A 15,673-nucleotide genomic window follows, 5' to 3' on the forward strand; every position below is an offset into this window, starting at 1 on the left:
CTGATGTGAAGAACTGACTCATTTGAAAAGACTCTGATGCTGGGAAAGATTGAAGACGGGAGGAGAAGGGGTCGACAGAGGATGAGATGGTTGGATGGCATCACCGACTCAACAGACATGAGTGTGAGCAAGCTCTGGGAGTTGGTGATGGACAGAGAAGTCTGGCGTGCTGCAGTCCATGGGGTCGCAAAGAGTTGGACACGACTGAGCAACTGAAATGGATTGAACTGAACTGGAACAAACTCAAAAATGCCTCTTACAGCTATCTGCTTTTTCCCTGTGCAGCCTGTGACTGATTTCTATCCCATGCTTATAACTGACACCTTGTTATTATTTTTACTCCCCACAGAGTTGGCCAACTGTTGTTTCAGAAAGTTAAATGTCTTGCCGCCAGTGTAGTTATGATGTCATGGTGTCACTGCTTTTGAAAGTAGAAAGTCCACTTCCACCATGCCATAATCTGGGGGCCCTAGGCTGAGACTTCTCCAAGTGAGCAGCCTTTCCTGGCCCAGGTTTTGATCTGGGTGGTACAGCTGAACTGACTATGAACTGTCCATTCATTTCTTATTAGCAGCCAGCCTGGACAATGATCAAACAAGACCAGTCTGACGATACAACAGACTGCTCTGTTTCAGAAGTAATTTTTAAGGAAGGATGTTGTCCTGAGGCTGCCCAGCATGGATGCTGAAAGCAAACAAAAATCACATGTGGTCTAATCAGAGGATCAGTGGGAAGGCACAAGATGAAAAAGAAACTTTTAAAAGCATATTACTAGTTTCTGAATATGCCAATACAACCTAATAACCCAGTAATATCTAATACTTATTGAATGCTGACTATTTATCAGCTATGTTTCAAGTATCTCAATGTATATTAACTCACTAATCTTTAGCACAAACCAGGGCAGGTACTATTGTTTTCCTCACTTCATAAATGACAAAACCCAGCCACAGAAATGGAAAATAACTTGACCATCCAGCTGCTGAAGGGTCAAAACTGGGATTTGAAAGCAGACCATTTAGTTTCAGTGTTCATACTAATTGCTGTATTTCTTTAAGAACAAGAATGTTTTTGTCTGTTTTGCGAATGTAGAAAGGAATGTTGTTCATTTTAACTATTTCAGGCCAGATTAGAAGTGGAGGAGATATGAGGAAAAAAACATGTTTTTTCTTTTGTATTTATACGGGATGATGGCAGTAAACTAAACTTATTGTGGTAATCATTTCACAGTATGTGTGAGTCAAGTCATTATGTTGTACATCTTGTGGTGTGATGTGTTAGTCACTCAGTTGTGTCCGACTCTTGGCAGCCCCATGGACTATAGCCTGCCAGGCTCCTCTGTCCATGGAATTTCCCAGGAAAGAATACTGGAGTGGGTTGCTATTCCCTTCTCTAGGGTATCTTCCCTGCCCAGGGATTGAACCTGAGTCTCCTGCACTGCAGGCAGATTCTTTACCATCTGAGCCACGAGGGATACACCTTAAACTTACACAATGCTGCATGTCAGTTGTATTTGAGTAAAACCGAAAGAATGAAGGCAAAAAGAGGAAAAGAGTTGAACCAAGTGAAGGTCCGGTGACCCAAGCCTTGTGGCGTGGCTTCCCAGGCCTCCTGAGCTGGTCCCGTCCAGCCTCTGTGCCTTGTATGCTGCCACCCCAGCTGGGTGACTTTCCTGAGCTCTAGCCATGATAGGAGACCGTCTGCACCCATCTTGATTTGTTCAACTCCCCGTGATTGTATGCCTTTATACACCCTCCCTGCAGAGCCTTTCATCCATCTACGCTTGGTGAAATCGTCAGCTTTTTAGACTCAGCTCAAATGTTAACTCTTTTTTGAAACTGTTTCTGACTTTTCATTGTAGCACAAAGTTACCCAAGTGGTGCTAAAGAACCTGCCTGCCAATGCAGGAGACATGAGAGACGTAGGTTCAATCCCTGGGTTTGGAAGATTCCCTGGAGGAGGGCACGGCAACCCACTGTAGTACACTTGCCTGGAGAATCCCATGGACAGAGGAGCCTGGTGGGCTACAGTCCATAGTGTTGCAAAGGGTTGCACATGATTGAGGTGACATCATGCAGACTTTTTATCCCGGGTTGTTGCTTGTTTGTGCTTCCTCATCACCTGGCTTATCCCTTTATCAAAGCTTGTTAAAAAAAAACAAAAGTTCAGCTGAATAATTGTGAAGATCTAATTGATTTTATTGGGCAATTCATGAATGGGGCTGCATCCCATCTAGCAAGTAGATGGGCACTCCAAGGGGGTTATACAGAATAGAAGGCTTTTATAGGAAGAAGGGTGGGGCAAGCGAGCTAATAGCAAAAGGGAAGAAAGAGTTATTTTTTGGATAGGAAATCTTTTGGTGGGATGTGGAAAGGGAACAGCAAAGGTTTTATCTTGCAGACTGACTCTTCTTCTCTTAGGTGTAGAGAGGGCCCAAGTGGTAGATTACTTCATTGGTGCTGAATAGAAAACTCCAGACTGGTTGATTGATTACATTTCTGGTGTAAGTTGAAACTGCAATTAGGTTAGATATTAAATCTAGGTTTGGTATCATGGGCACAAGTAACACCATTTGGGCCTATATTTTTTGTTGTTGTTTGGTTTGGTTCTTTATTAACAGTTTGTTTCAGGTAATGTTGAAATTGTTTTCTCTCTCCTTATTAAACTGCTTCAAAGAGCTCAGTGGGCTCCTTCAAATCATGGTAGCATCTAGCAAAATGTGTGCTATAAATGTTTCTTGAAAAAAAAGTCTAAAGCAAGTATTTCTATAAGCAAATAGGGTAGGAGATCCCCAGAGAAAGAGAATGAGGCATGACTTTCTTTACATAAGATAAGCCAATTTTGGCCTAAGCCATTTTGTGATCTAAACCTGGCCCAAGTGTTTGCCCTTGAACTAGTCTCAATAAATCTTAAGGGAAGTGAAGGAATATAGAACAAAGGAAAAACAGTCAAGAAACCAGAATTTAGCAATAAGACAGAACCCTAGATGGCTCAGATGGTAAAGAATCTGCTTGCAGTGCGGGAGACCCAGGTTCAATCCCTGGGTCAGGAAGATCCCCTGGAGGAGGAAATGGCTACCTACTCCAGTAGTCCTGCCTGGAGAATTCCATGGATGGGCTATCCATGGGGTCACAAAGCGTCAGACACAACTAAGTGACTAACATTCTCTCTCACTCTATTTCCTCCTCAAAGGACATACATCAGAGTCTGATACACATCTTTGAGTTTTGCAGGAACTAAGGCTCCCACCTGAGTGGAGACGTAACTACATGTTGAGATCCTAGACTGGTCAGAACCTGAGGAATGATGATGCTGATCTATTCTGACCCTCCTGACTTCAGTCAACTAAAGCTTGAACTCTGTTGACCTTTGCCCCAATTCTAAGCTGAAGTCTCCACTGTCCAAACCCCTTCATGAAGGTGCATGTACCATTAGCTTAAAACTTCCCCAGTTCTGCTATGGGAAAGATCCCTGGTGTTCTTATTTGCTGCAAGTAATAAATCCATCTTCATTTTTTTGGCTTGACACCCACTAAGAGGTGAACCCAGTTTTCAGGTAACATTCCCATCATTAGATAACAATGGGCATTTCAGAGATTCTGTCTTCAGGCTTATGTAGAGAACTTTATTTTTGGTTCTGATTATCCTAATAATTTTGTCAATCCTTTCACCTATTTTGGCTTGTTTGCATAAATTATTGACATTTTATAAATATTTGGCTTTTTGATAATGAGATTATACTAACATACAAATTAAGCAGTGACTCTAATGATGGTGATGTTGATGTTAAAGCATACACACACACACACACACACACACACACAAGTAACACCCTTATTTTCAGGATCAGCTGTAACACCCTCTTCATTCTACTAGGTAGGCAGGTATTCAGGTAAAATCTGTTGGAAGATATGCTGTTCCTATCCTGGACTTGACAGGAGTTTGGAATTTTTGACATAACTAATGAGCCTTGGAGGTTCTTAGAGTCTTTAAAAGAGATTTGAGCATAATTTATAAAATATAGAGAAACAATTGCTTGATTTTACTAAAGAGTGAAAATGACAACTGATTATGATTTCTGCCTTTGCTTGAAGTATAGCTCTACTCTTTTCCTAAACAGTTGCTGACCTCATCAAGGACGCTTGGCTCCTTGTGACTCAGGCCCCTCAACTTCGTTTACCTTTCCTTCTCCTCCATCAGAAAGTTACCATCTCCTGCCACAATGCTTTCATAGTTGGTCATCTGCTTTGCTGCAGATCCTTATAGACTCCTTCTTCAATCATAGTTTTTCTTTACTATGTTCAGTTTACTCTCTTGTATATTGATATTTTTCTCTTCTGTAGTTTGTTTCTTTAGTTCTCCCCAACACTGGACCCCCTGCCTTGGAACCATCTTTGTGTTTATCCTTCAGATCACCTTTAAGGCCATCTCTGCTTAGCTCAGTGTTAATCCTATTTAGTCACTAAAACTGTTCTTTGAGGTATGCAGCATCTAAATCAGGACTTCTAGCCAATAACTCTTGATTTAATTTAAAAGGTCATTTTCTTGCTCTTGGGGCTGAGGTTTTTTTTGGGAAGGAGATGGAATTCTTAGCAAAGTTTCACCAGGGAGAGCCTGTCTCCACTCTCACCTCTGTCCTCCAATCAGAACAATCTCCTTACCCATGAAATGTCTTGGCTGTTTTACTTTAAAGCTCAGCAGAACATTTTACGTAATGTTTTGGTGTGGCTGTAGAAAATTGATCCCTGCTGATAGAGAAATATTTTTGAAAAAAACTTTTCATTTTCAAACAATGAGTGTAAACTGGCTGCCCTGACCTTTACCCCACTTCTGAGCCTCTCCCCACAGGGCTGGGGTGAAGGAGACTGGGTGAAAATAAAATCAAATGTTTAGTGATTTATGTGAGTGTTTGAAGAAATTTTATTGACTATTTCTATAATCTTGAAATGTAGAAAGAATCTGTAAACATCAGAGCCAAAAACCCTAAAGGAAAAGATTTATAGACTTAACAAAGTAAAAAAAAAAAGGTGACAATCTTGGAAAAATATTTGTAATACGAGTAGCATCTGAGGAGTTAAAACACTTGGTTTACAACAGTTTAACAAAGAAAAAGATGAACACTAGGATACAAAAAGGTCAATAAATGTATGAAAAGATGTTCAATCTTATTAGTAATCAAAAAAAATAAAACAGTAAATTAGATTGGATTTAATTTTAACACTGATAAAAATGTTGATAAAAGGATGAAGAGCTAGGCATATTCATACCAATATACACCTATTAGAAAGCCTAAAGTAAAAAATTCTGACATTATCTAGTGCTTTCCCTCCTAATACAGTTGAATATATACATTTAAAATGGTATAATCAAAATGTCCATAACATATACTTAGTGAAAATAATTTCCAAATTATTAGTAATATGCAAATATATCAGTTCAGTCAGTTCAGTCACTCAGTCGTGTCCGACTGTTTGTGACTCCATGGACTGCAGCACGCCAGGCCTCCCTTCTCCCGCCTTCAATCTTTCCCAGCATCAGGGGCTTTCCCAGTGAGTCAGTTCTTCCACATCAGGTGGCCAAAGTATTGGAGTTTCAGCTTCAGCATCCAATGATGCTGCATTCACCTTCCAATGAATATTCAGGACTGATTTCCTTTAGGATGGACTAGTTGGATCCCTTTGCAGTCCAAGGGACTCTTCAAGAGTCTTCTCCAACACCACAGTTCTAAAGCATCAATTCTCTGGTGCTCAGCTTTCTTTATAGTCCAACTCTCACATCCATACATGACTACTAGAAAAACCAAAGCTTTGACTAGATGGACTTTTGTTAGCAAAGTATTGTCTCTGCTTTTTAATATGCTGTCTATGTTGGTCATAACTTTTCTTCCACAGAGCAAGCATCTTTTAATTTCATGGCTGCAGTCACCATCTGCAGTGATTTTGGAGCCCCCCAAAATAAAATCTCTCACTGTTTCCACTGTTTCCCCATCTATTTGTCATGAAGTGATGGGACCAGATGCCATGACCTTAGTTTTCTGAATGTTGAGTTTTTAAGCCAACTTTTTCACTTTCCTCTTTTACTTTTATCAAGAGGCTCTTTAGCTCTTCCTGCCATAAGGGTGGTGTCAAATATATGTTTGAATGTATGTGTGTGTGTGTGTGCACGTGCACTCAGTCATGTCTGACTCTTTGCAAACGCATGGACTGTAGCCTGCTAGGCTTCTCTGTCTCTGGAATTTTCCAGGGAAGTATACTGGAGTGGGTGGCCATTTCCTACTCCAGTGTTTATATAAAGTATGTTTATATAAAAATCGTTTACAAATAATATAAATGGCATGCAATTGTTTTGCAAAATGAGAAATATTGGGTTGGTCAAAAAGTTCGTTTGCATTTTTCTATAACCCAAACAGAATTTCTGGCCAACCCAATGTATGTCCAAATACACATTTATTCACTGAAAAAATATCTGGAAGAATGTACACCAGACACATTGACAGAAGTCATCTCTGGGTAGTGGGATTATAGTGATTCTAACTCTCTTCTCTGTATGTTTTTCATAGTCTTTTAATCTTTATACTTTCTATAGCCTGAACATTTGACTATGAGCATGTATTATGCACTTTTAACATTTTTGACTTAACTTAATTTTTGACTTAACTATTTATTTTGATTTTTAGAAAAACCCATGCAAAGGTTTAAGGTTTTAGTTCTAGACCATGACAAAATTTTCCCAAGTCGAAGCAGATGTATTCAAACATTACATACTCCACAAAAGTATCCTACCCACATCTACTATAAAAGAGAGAGCATTTGGCTGTTTATTGCTAGGATTGTTGAACTTTTCACCCTCCAGATATGTGTGGGTCACCAACACACTTCCTCATCTTGAGGAGTTGTCTTTGATATTTAAAACATAATTCTTAAAAAAAAAACAACAACAAAAATGTAATTCTTAGACTCAAGGAACATAACGTCAAGGTGTTTGTGTATGATTAAAAATCAAATAATGCATCTTGTTTAGTATAAAGTATGATTCTATGTATATGGTAATTGGGAGGATAAAATGGAAAGATTATCTGTTACTAAATTTAGAAATTATGTCCTGATAGATTGATGGTTGATTTAAATATAACTTCTTGTCAAGCATCTGTTTTTAGAATCAAATTACTACGACTCTACAGTTTCCTTGAAGTCTCAGAGTCTCAAATTTCTGTTTGCCTTTATATGGTTTTAAGAAAATGAAGAGTGAAAATGCACATTTAATTTTCATTGTATCATATTTTATATGACACACTGTAGTCATTTCATGGAAATATAAGGTGACAAACAAATTGCTGAAGAAATAATTGTCACTACCTCATTGAATCTTAAGTCATTCAGAACCATGTCCCACATACTGAAGATTCGTTTGGGAATGCTTTTGTTTCCCCAGCTGCCCTCTTCTCCAGCTTTGCCTTATTGACCACCTCCAGTGGAGTGCTGACTATTTTTCATCTTGCTTTCTATGTTTATCTCCAGGGTTTAATTCAATAAACAAAGTGGCTTGGATCAAACCTTGGGCTCTCATGGGTTTGGAATGTGTTCTTTGGTCTCAGTTTTAGTTACCAAAAGGGAGTGTTGTTTCTGACCTCTTTGACTCTTCCCTGCTGATTTTACTAGGCCTTTGATACTAGTAAAGGCTGAGATTTTTGAGGAGGTGGTCTTGCTTTTGTTAGAGATGGTACTGCCTTTTATTGCTTCGTGACTCAAGATGTGTTCAATTACAATCGCAAAGGTGTTAAAAAAATCAAATTAAAAGTAGCAAAAGTAGAAACCAAGGTTTTGATCTTTAAGGAAACATGTGACTCATTATTGATGCAAAGATAGCAAATAAGAACCCTCATCTAGCTTTCATTTTGCCAAGATTTAGGTCATTCGTTGCCTGCTACACTGACAAGCTCCACCACTTCTGCCAACACATTCTCAGGGTGTACAGTGGACTAGCATCTCCCCCTCATCACACTCTCCCAAGAACTTCCAGGTCAAGGGGCCACAAACTCAAAAGCCTATAGGAGCTGGGCAGGTAGTGCAGAAGAGTAAATAAGACTGTTTAAGAAAAACAGGATTTAGTGGGGATTTGGCCAAGGTAGAGACAGCATGTTCCACCTAGAGAAACCTCTTTTTTTTTTTTTTTTGGACAGAGAGCCTCTTTTTTTTTTGTTGAAGATTTATTTATGTAATTTTTGACTGTGCTGGGTCTTTGTTGCTACACACAATCTTTCTCCAGTTGCAGCGAGCAGGGGCTGCTCTTCATTGCAGTTCTCAGGCTTCTTACTGCGGTGGCTTCTCTTGTTGCGGAGCAGGCTCTAGGCATGTGGGCTTCAGTAATTGCGGTGCACGGATTTAGTTGCTCCATGGCATGTGGGATCTTCCTGGACCAGGGATCTAACATAATAAATGCCTGCGTTGGCAGGCAGATCCTTAAGCACTAGACCACTGGGGAAGTCCTCGAGAAAACCTTTTCTCAGTATCAGCCAGTTGTTGTTATGTGGGAATAGGCCTGGGGTGATCAGAGCTTCCACTTTTTCAATAGAAGCAAGAAATAAAGATTTTTGTGTGACATTTCCAATCTCATCAACCATTTCCAATAAATACCAACACACTTTAGCCAAACCATGTGTCTGAGAGCTGGATGTGACTATGGGTTGCCAGTGTGCAACTTCTGATAAAAACTAAAGTGCATAAACTTTGGGCGTCCAAAAGCAGGGTCCTTATGGAGGCTGTTCTGAGGTCAGGACCAGCACAGATAAAACCCAGCAGTGAACAAGAGTAACATGGGACTTTGAGGCACAAATCAGTGGTACTTTGGTGGTACTGCTCTGTGCTAGTGGACAGGGCTATTGGATGCTGAATATTAGATCCTAATTGGCTTTTTTAGATCCCAGTGGAAGCCCCCAGGGCTCTTAGGCAGTTCTAGGGGAGGGAGGGGAGGAAGGAAATCTCAAGAAAAAGATATTGGACTTCCTGCTAATAGGCAAGTGGGGATTTGAGTGATTAAATAAAAGATGAAAAAGAGATATGATCATAATTGAACTGTTGTCTGGCAAAGTAGTTTATACTGGTTAATCTAATTGAAAGTATCAATTTAAAAATCCACAGATTGGGATTTTGGAAAGAAGTCATATTTATTAAGTTATTATTGGACATTGCAGAAAGTTATATTGTTATTTGAAATAATAATAGTGTAGCATAATAAATGGTATTAATAATAACAACAGCTGTCTTTTATTAGTTTACTTTCGCCTTGGAGCATGTGGGATCTTAGTTCTGACCAGGGATCAAACCTGGTGCCACCTGCAGTGGAAGCAGGGAGTCCTAACCACTGGACTCCCAGGGAATTCCCAATAATAGTTGTCCTTTTTTGAGCTCTTACCATGTACCATGTACTTACCATGACATGTACTTACCATGTACTGTGCCAGGCACAGTACAAGTGCTTCACATGTACTAACTCACCTAATACCCATAGAAACCATAAGAGGTAGGTTCTACTATTATTATCTACCATTGACAGATAGGTAAACTGAGACACAGAGAAGTGAAGTAACATTCCCAAGAACACACAGACACATTATACAAATAAGGAGTTTTCACCTAGCACTGTACTCCTAGGATTGGTTTAAAATCCTCTCACTTATTTATAAAGATACTCACCAACAAGTTCTGTCTTAACCATTTCATCTCTCCATATTCTCTTCTGTTCTTCATTACTGTGTGTACATTCTTCTAAAATATATTAAAGTTTACTGTTTCCATATGGTGATTTATGGTTTGCCTTTCTGCAGTTGTAAACTATCTCCTTACTGCTAATCTACAGACTCTGTCTTTAATGCCATTTTCCTTAGGTAAAAAATAGCATACACTTATCCTAGAAATTTTGTAAAATACAGACACGTATGAAAAACTTTCTCCTAATCCTCTCATCCACAGGAAATTGCTGTTAACCTTTAGGTGGCATTCTTTCCATTCTTTTCTATGCACATATATTCAATAAAAAAGACTAGAAATATACTACTATTTTTACAGACTATAAATCATATATACACATAACTATTAGCTTTGCTTTTTTCAGTTAACATTTGTCACAAGCCATTTCCTGTATCTCTACGTTTGAAAACATTATTTTTATTTTTAATGGCTACATAGGATTCTATCATATGAGTTTACCAGAATTTATTTTAGAATCTTTTCCCCATTAGATGATTAAATATTTTAAAAATACTCACTCATGGGGATCTTCCCTGGTAGTCCGGGAGCTAAGACTCTGTACTCCCAATGCAAGGGGCTAAGGTTCAATCTTTGATCAGGGAACTAGATCCCACATGCGCAACCAAGAGTTGGCATGCCACAGCTAAGATTCTGCATGCTGCAAATACAAAGGTCCAGTATGCCACAACGAAGATTGAATATCCCAAGTTCTACAAGTAAGACTCAGTGCAGTCAAATAAATAACCAATTTTTTTTTTTTAAATGCTCACTTCTGGAGAAAACATAGTGACAAACATAAGTATCTAACTGGATTTTTGGACATTTCCCTAGGGTAAATTCCTCCAAGTAAACTTAATGGGTCAGTAGTTCTTAACACATGTTGCTACATCGCCTGTCAGAATGTTGGGCCAATTCACATGCCACCCTCAGTTTTTATGATCTTCACTTTTGCAGCACTTTCCTGTTTCCTTAACCTCTGAGTTTATTTCCTTATTTGTCAGAACTGGACCCTCCACTGAGCTTTCTTTTCTCATCCCAGCAGTGTGCTGAGGGCCTCCCATCTCCAGCAGTAAGTAGACAGATGTGGGGACTTCCTGCTTCTGAGCTCTGCAGGGCAAAGAAGTCAATCCAGAGGAACCAGCTTTAGGCTCAGCTCTGTGGGAAGCCCCAGGCATCTGGGAATGGAGCTCATCCCCCACTAGCTTACATATTGTGGATAATTCTGTAAGGGGAGGTTTCTGGGACAAGTAACCGGGCTAAGAAATTGCTCAGATTTCACTGGACAACATCAGTCACCGGAAGCATGGCAACAAAGAAGGGAAACAAAGGTCTGCTTCTATGGCCTGGTCACAGCACAACATCTGGACAGTGTTGTCTTTGAAGAGGCACAAACATTCCTTCTGTCTAAACAACTTCAGAAGCTATGAAAGGCACTGGTGCAAGGACAAGTCAAACCAACACAAGACCACCAAGGGGACAATAAAGGCAAGACCTTGCACTCCTAAAACAACTGTCTTCAAAATGCTGAAGTGGAAAAAGAGGCTTGCCTCTCCAGCAGGGCAAAAGAGAATGGTAATCTGGAACATTTCCTAGGATTTCTTTGTTTTTTAATGACTTATTCTCTTATTAATATGTCAGAGAGAAAAAGTGCTCCTGGCTAAAAAATAATGGCCCCTAATCCCAGAAATCACAGCTAGCAAAACAGATTCTTCACAAGTGTCAGAAAAGCACCCTGAATGAGAAGAGAAGAATACAAGTACATCACTTCTTTTATAAAAAATGCTTGATTTCTTTTAATCCCCAGAGTCCAATTATTTTCTTTTCAAATTTAAGGGTACTGTCTATACTATTAATTAAGGGTTCAGTTCAGTTCAGTCGCTCAGTTGTGTCTGACTCTGCGACCCCATGAACCACAGCATGCCAGGCCTCCCTGTCCATCACCAACTCTGAGTCCACCCAAACCCATGTCCCTTGAGTCAGTGATGCCATCCAACCATCTCGTCCTCTGTCATCCCCTTCTCCTCCTGCCCTCAATTTTTCCCAGCATCAGGGTCTTTTCCAATGAGTCAGCTCTTCGCATGAGGTGGCCAAAGTATTGGAGTTTCAGCTTCAACATCAGTCCTTCCAATGAACACCCAGGACTGATCTCCTTAGGATGGACTGGTTGGATCTCCTTGCAGTCCAAGGGACTCTAAAGAGCCTTCTCCAATAACACAGTTCAAAAGCATCAATTCTTCAGCGCTCAGCTTTCTTTATAGTCCAACTCTCATATCCATACATGACCAATGGAAAAACCATAGCCTTGACTAGACAGACCTTTGTTGACAAAGTAATGTCTCTGCTTTTTAATATGCTGTCTAGGTTGGTCATAACTTTCCTTCCAAGGAGTAGGCATCTTTTAATTTCATGGCTGCAATCACCATCTACAGTGATTTTGGAGCCCCCAAAAATAAAGTCAGTGACTGTTTCCCCATCTATTTCCCATTAAGTGATGGGACCAGATGCCATGATCTTAGTTTTCTGAATGTTGAGTTTTAAGCCAACTTTTTAACTCTCCTCTTTAACTTTCATCAAGAGGGTAGTTACCTATTAATTTGAGTACATAAAAAATATCTATCTGTAGTATTTATCTCTTTCTCTTTCATCTACTCTCTACCCCATACATTTTTTATCTAATGAATTCTATTTCTCTCTCTTCTCTGTCCGTTTTGTCTCCTGCTTCTTGAAAAATAGTACAGCAGAGTTAGTTATTTAATCCCATCACTCTCCTTCAATAATCTTTTTTTTTTTTTTTTTTTATTCACATCCATACATGACTATCCTTCAATAATCTTATACAGGAGGCCAGGGATGGAGATGAGAAGAAAGATTTTCAAGTAGGGGAACTACATGAGATGCAGTGTGGGAGTGGGGAGTGGGCAGAAGGAAAAAAGGAATGGGGAGATGGAGAAGATCCAAAGGCCTTCTATGCAATGTTTGCAAAAGTCTTTGTAGGTTTTCTAAAGGAACTTTGAGGGATTACTTCTCTGTAAGCAATGGAGAATCATAGGAAGTTTTTTGGAGGGGAGTTTGATTAGATACTTTTTGGCTTTGTGTTAATTTGATTAGATTTTTCCCTTCAAGCAAAAATCACTCCATCATGGTAGGAAAGATAAATAGGAAGAAGAAGAAACTAAAGGCAGGGATAGCAATTTGGAGGTTATCCAGAACTTTGACTTGGTTTTAGACAAGTGAGGATGAAGAGGACAGGGCAGATTAAAGAGATATTTAGGAGATTCAATTGGCTTGGGTGCTTTTTAGAATGAGAAGAAAAAGATGGGGACAGAGAGAGGAAAAGTCAAACAAGTATGACTATAATTTCCCGCAGTCAATATGTGGATCGATCATTAAATGAAATTAAAACACAAGACACATATAGAGGAGGGAGATTTAAATGAAAGATTAAAAAATTGGTTTGAGATTTACTTGCAGAATGTCTTGTTCAGTGTTGTGCTGGTAAATGTTAAAACTGGCTTTCCAAAAAAAAAAAAAAAAAAAAATAGACAGACAGAAAGACAGGAAGAAAAGAAAGCCCTGATTGTATCAGATGTGAAAGTTACTTATTGCAGAGTCCGGAAAAGATATACATACCCAGTCAGCAATTATGAGCTGGAATGAGCACACCACTGGTCTTGCTGGATGCTCCACGCTGTATGGGGGGGCACCGTCCCAGAGCACAGCAAGGAGGTGAGAGCTGGGGATACCCAGTTTACCTGAAGCCAAGGGAGTGGATTGTGTTAAAAAAAAAGAGAGAGAAAACCAGTATCAGGAGACATTATATAAGGACAGAGAAAGTCAGGGAAAGAGTTATTAAAGAGGCAGGAGAGTCAGAAGAGAACCAGATGCAGGAAATTCAAGAGAACTAGATTCAGGAAGGAAGATGTGGTCAGTAGTGTTGCATACCAGAGATCAGGTAGCCCAGGGACTTAAAGGAGGTCATCAGTGTTACCCATTCAGTGGTTTTTCTCTGCTTGAGGTATTTTCTATTTTTCTACATGAAAATATTTTATAATGATGAGAATGAAAGCACATATACCCCTCTCTCTCTTTTTAAGGAGGTCATTAATGGATCTGGAGAGTGGTGGGGGCCAGAGTTTGCCTGAAATGGGTTGGAGACTGAATAAAAGAGAAGGATTACAGAAGAAACTTTTTCAGCAGTTTGGCTCTTAAAAGCAGGAGAGCTTGAAGGGAGGAAGGTTAAAAGGATGGCTTTTAAAAAGAATTATAGCTTATTGATCAACCGGTAAATCAGGGGAATATATTTCTCTATAATCCAGACTAACTGGTTCATCCCAGTGACAAGCAGAACAAACTCAGGAACAGAAGCAGTAATGGTTTTGAATCTTGCATGTGTCAATAAGAGTCACATTAATAAAGAAGGGGATTGCACTGGTCTGATTATGTTGAACTTGTAATATTGAAAGCCTATGCAATACCTGGTTTACTCCACAAATAATGGTGATTCCACCCCCCCTTTTTTTTTTTACTATCTTTAGCTTGAAAGTTTGTTTCTAACCATGTATTGGAATTAAACTGACTCAAATATGAACTGTAGGTCCTTTAATTCCACTTTACATAAAAGAAGAATTGTCTTTTTTTCTTCGTTAATTTTGAGGCACCTGTCATTCTTCAGGAATTCTCAAAAAGCCCAGCTATCAGGTCTTATTAATTGTAACAAATTCTGCTAAGGAAATTATTTTTAGAATATTTTCTGTTCTATTCTTCATTGACTTCCTATAATACTCTTCCCGCCTCTGCCCAGAGTTTCTAGGAATCAAACAGCATGGTATGCATACCAAAAATACATGTGTGGTGAAAATAATTTATATTTTAAATAATTTGTACATGTACATTTATGTGGGGGCTTCCCTAGTAGCTCAGCTGGTAAAGAATCCTCCTGCAATGTGGGAGACCTGGGTTCTATCCCTGGGTTGGGAAGATCCTCTGGAGAAGGGCAGGGCAACCCACTCCAGTATTCTTGCCTGGAGAATCCCCATGGACAGAGAAGCCTGGCAGGTTACAGGCCATGGGGTTTGCAAAGAGTTGGACATGACTGAGTGACTAAGCACATTTATGTTATATGAGTGTTATATATCAAAGCAATTTCCAAGCAAAGCCTTTTGGGTAATTCCCAATTTAAACGGTCTCAATAGAATGATCATCTGTAGCGCCATGACCTCTACCAGGATCTCTAAGGCCACAGCTACCTGAATTCTGTAATTAGAAGATGCCAGGGTCATCTCAGAGTAGAACTTCAAGGCACTCAGGCTGCACCGACAGACCAAGCTTCTCCGGAGACAGTAACAAAGAAGGGCCATTCTGCTCGTTTGGAAAGAGTCACCTAGGGTGGAGACCTGGAGTGTTGGTGTCGGTGTTAGCAGGAACTGATGGACTTGGGGGGATGTTCACTGAAGCATACTCAGGAACAAATTGACCTGTGACATTCGAGGGAGAGAAATTCACACTTCTGTACTCTCCCAAGGGACACATTCTTTTAACCTCTAACTTTTGGAATTAAGTATTTTTTTCATATGAACCTGTCATACTCACAAAGTGTGGGCTTGATGAAGGCAGAATTAGGTGTTTGTGGCCCTTGGCCAAATCACTTAGTCTCTTTGGGGATTTAGGCTCTTTTATTGGTAGAAAGGAACACAACTGATAAGCTTATTTCAGACATTACAGTGTGTGCAGAGATGAGCAGATTCTTGATACCATAGGTTGTTCTCAGTTAGAAATGATTACATTTGACTTTGGGGCCATAGACCTGTGTATTTAGAATCAATGGCTGTCTTCTCTGGTGCTTTCACCTCCTTCTTGGCCTCATCTCCTTTCTCCAACAGCCTATCCTTGTCTCATTTGCACAGGACTTACTGTCACTCATTCCCTAGG

The sequence above is a fragment of the Cervus elaphus genome, chromosome 16, assembly GCF_910594005.1.
Source record: "Cervus elaphus chromosome 16, mCerEla1.1, whole genome shotgun sequence".
Classification (NCBI taxonomy): domain Eukaryota; kingdom Metazoa; phylum Chordata; class Mammalia; order Artiodactyla; family Cervidae; genus Cervus; species Cervus elaphus.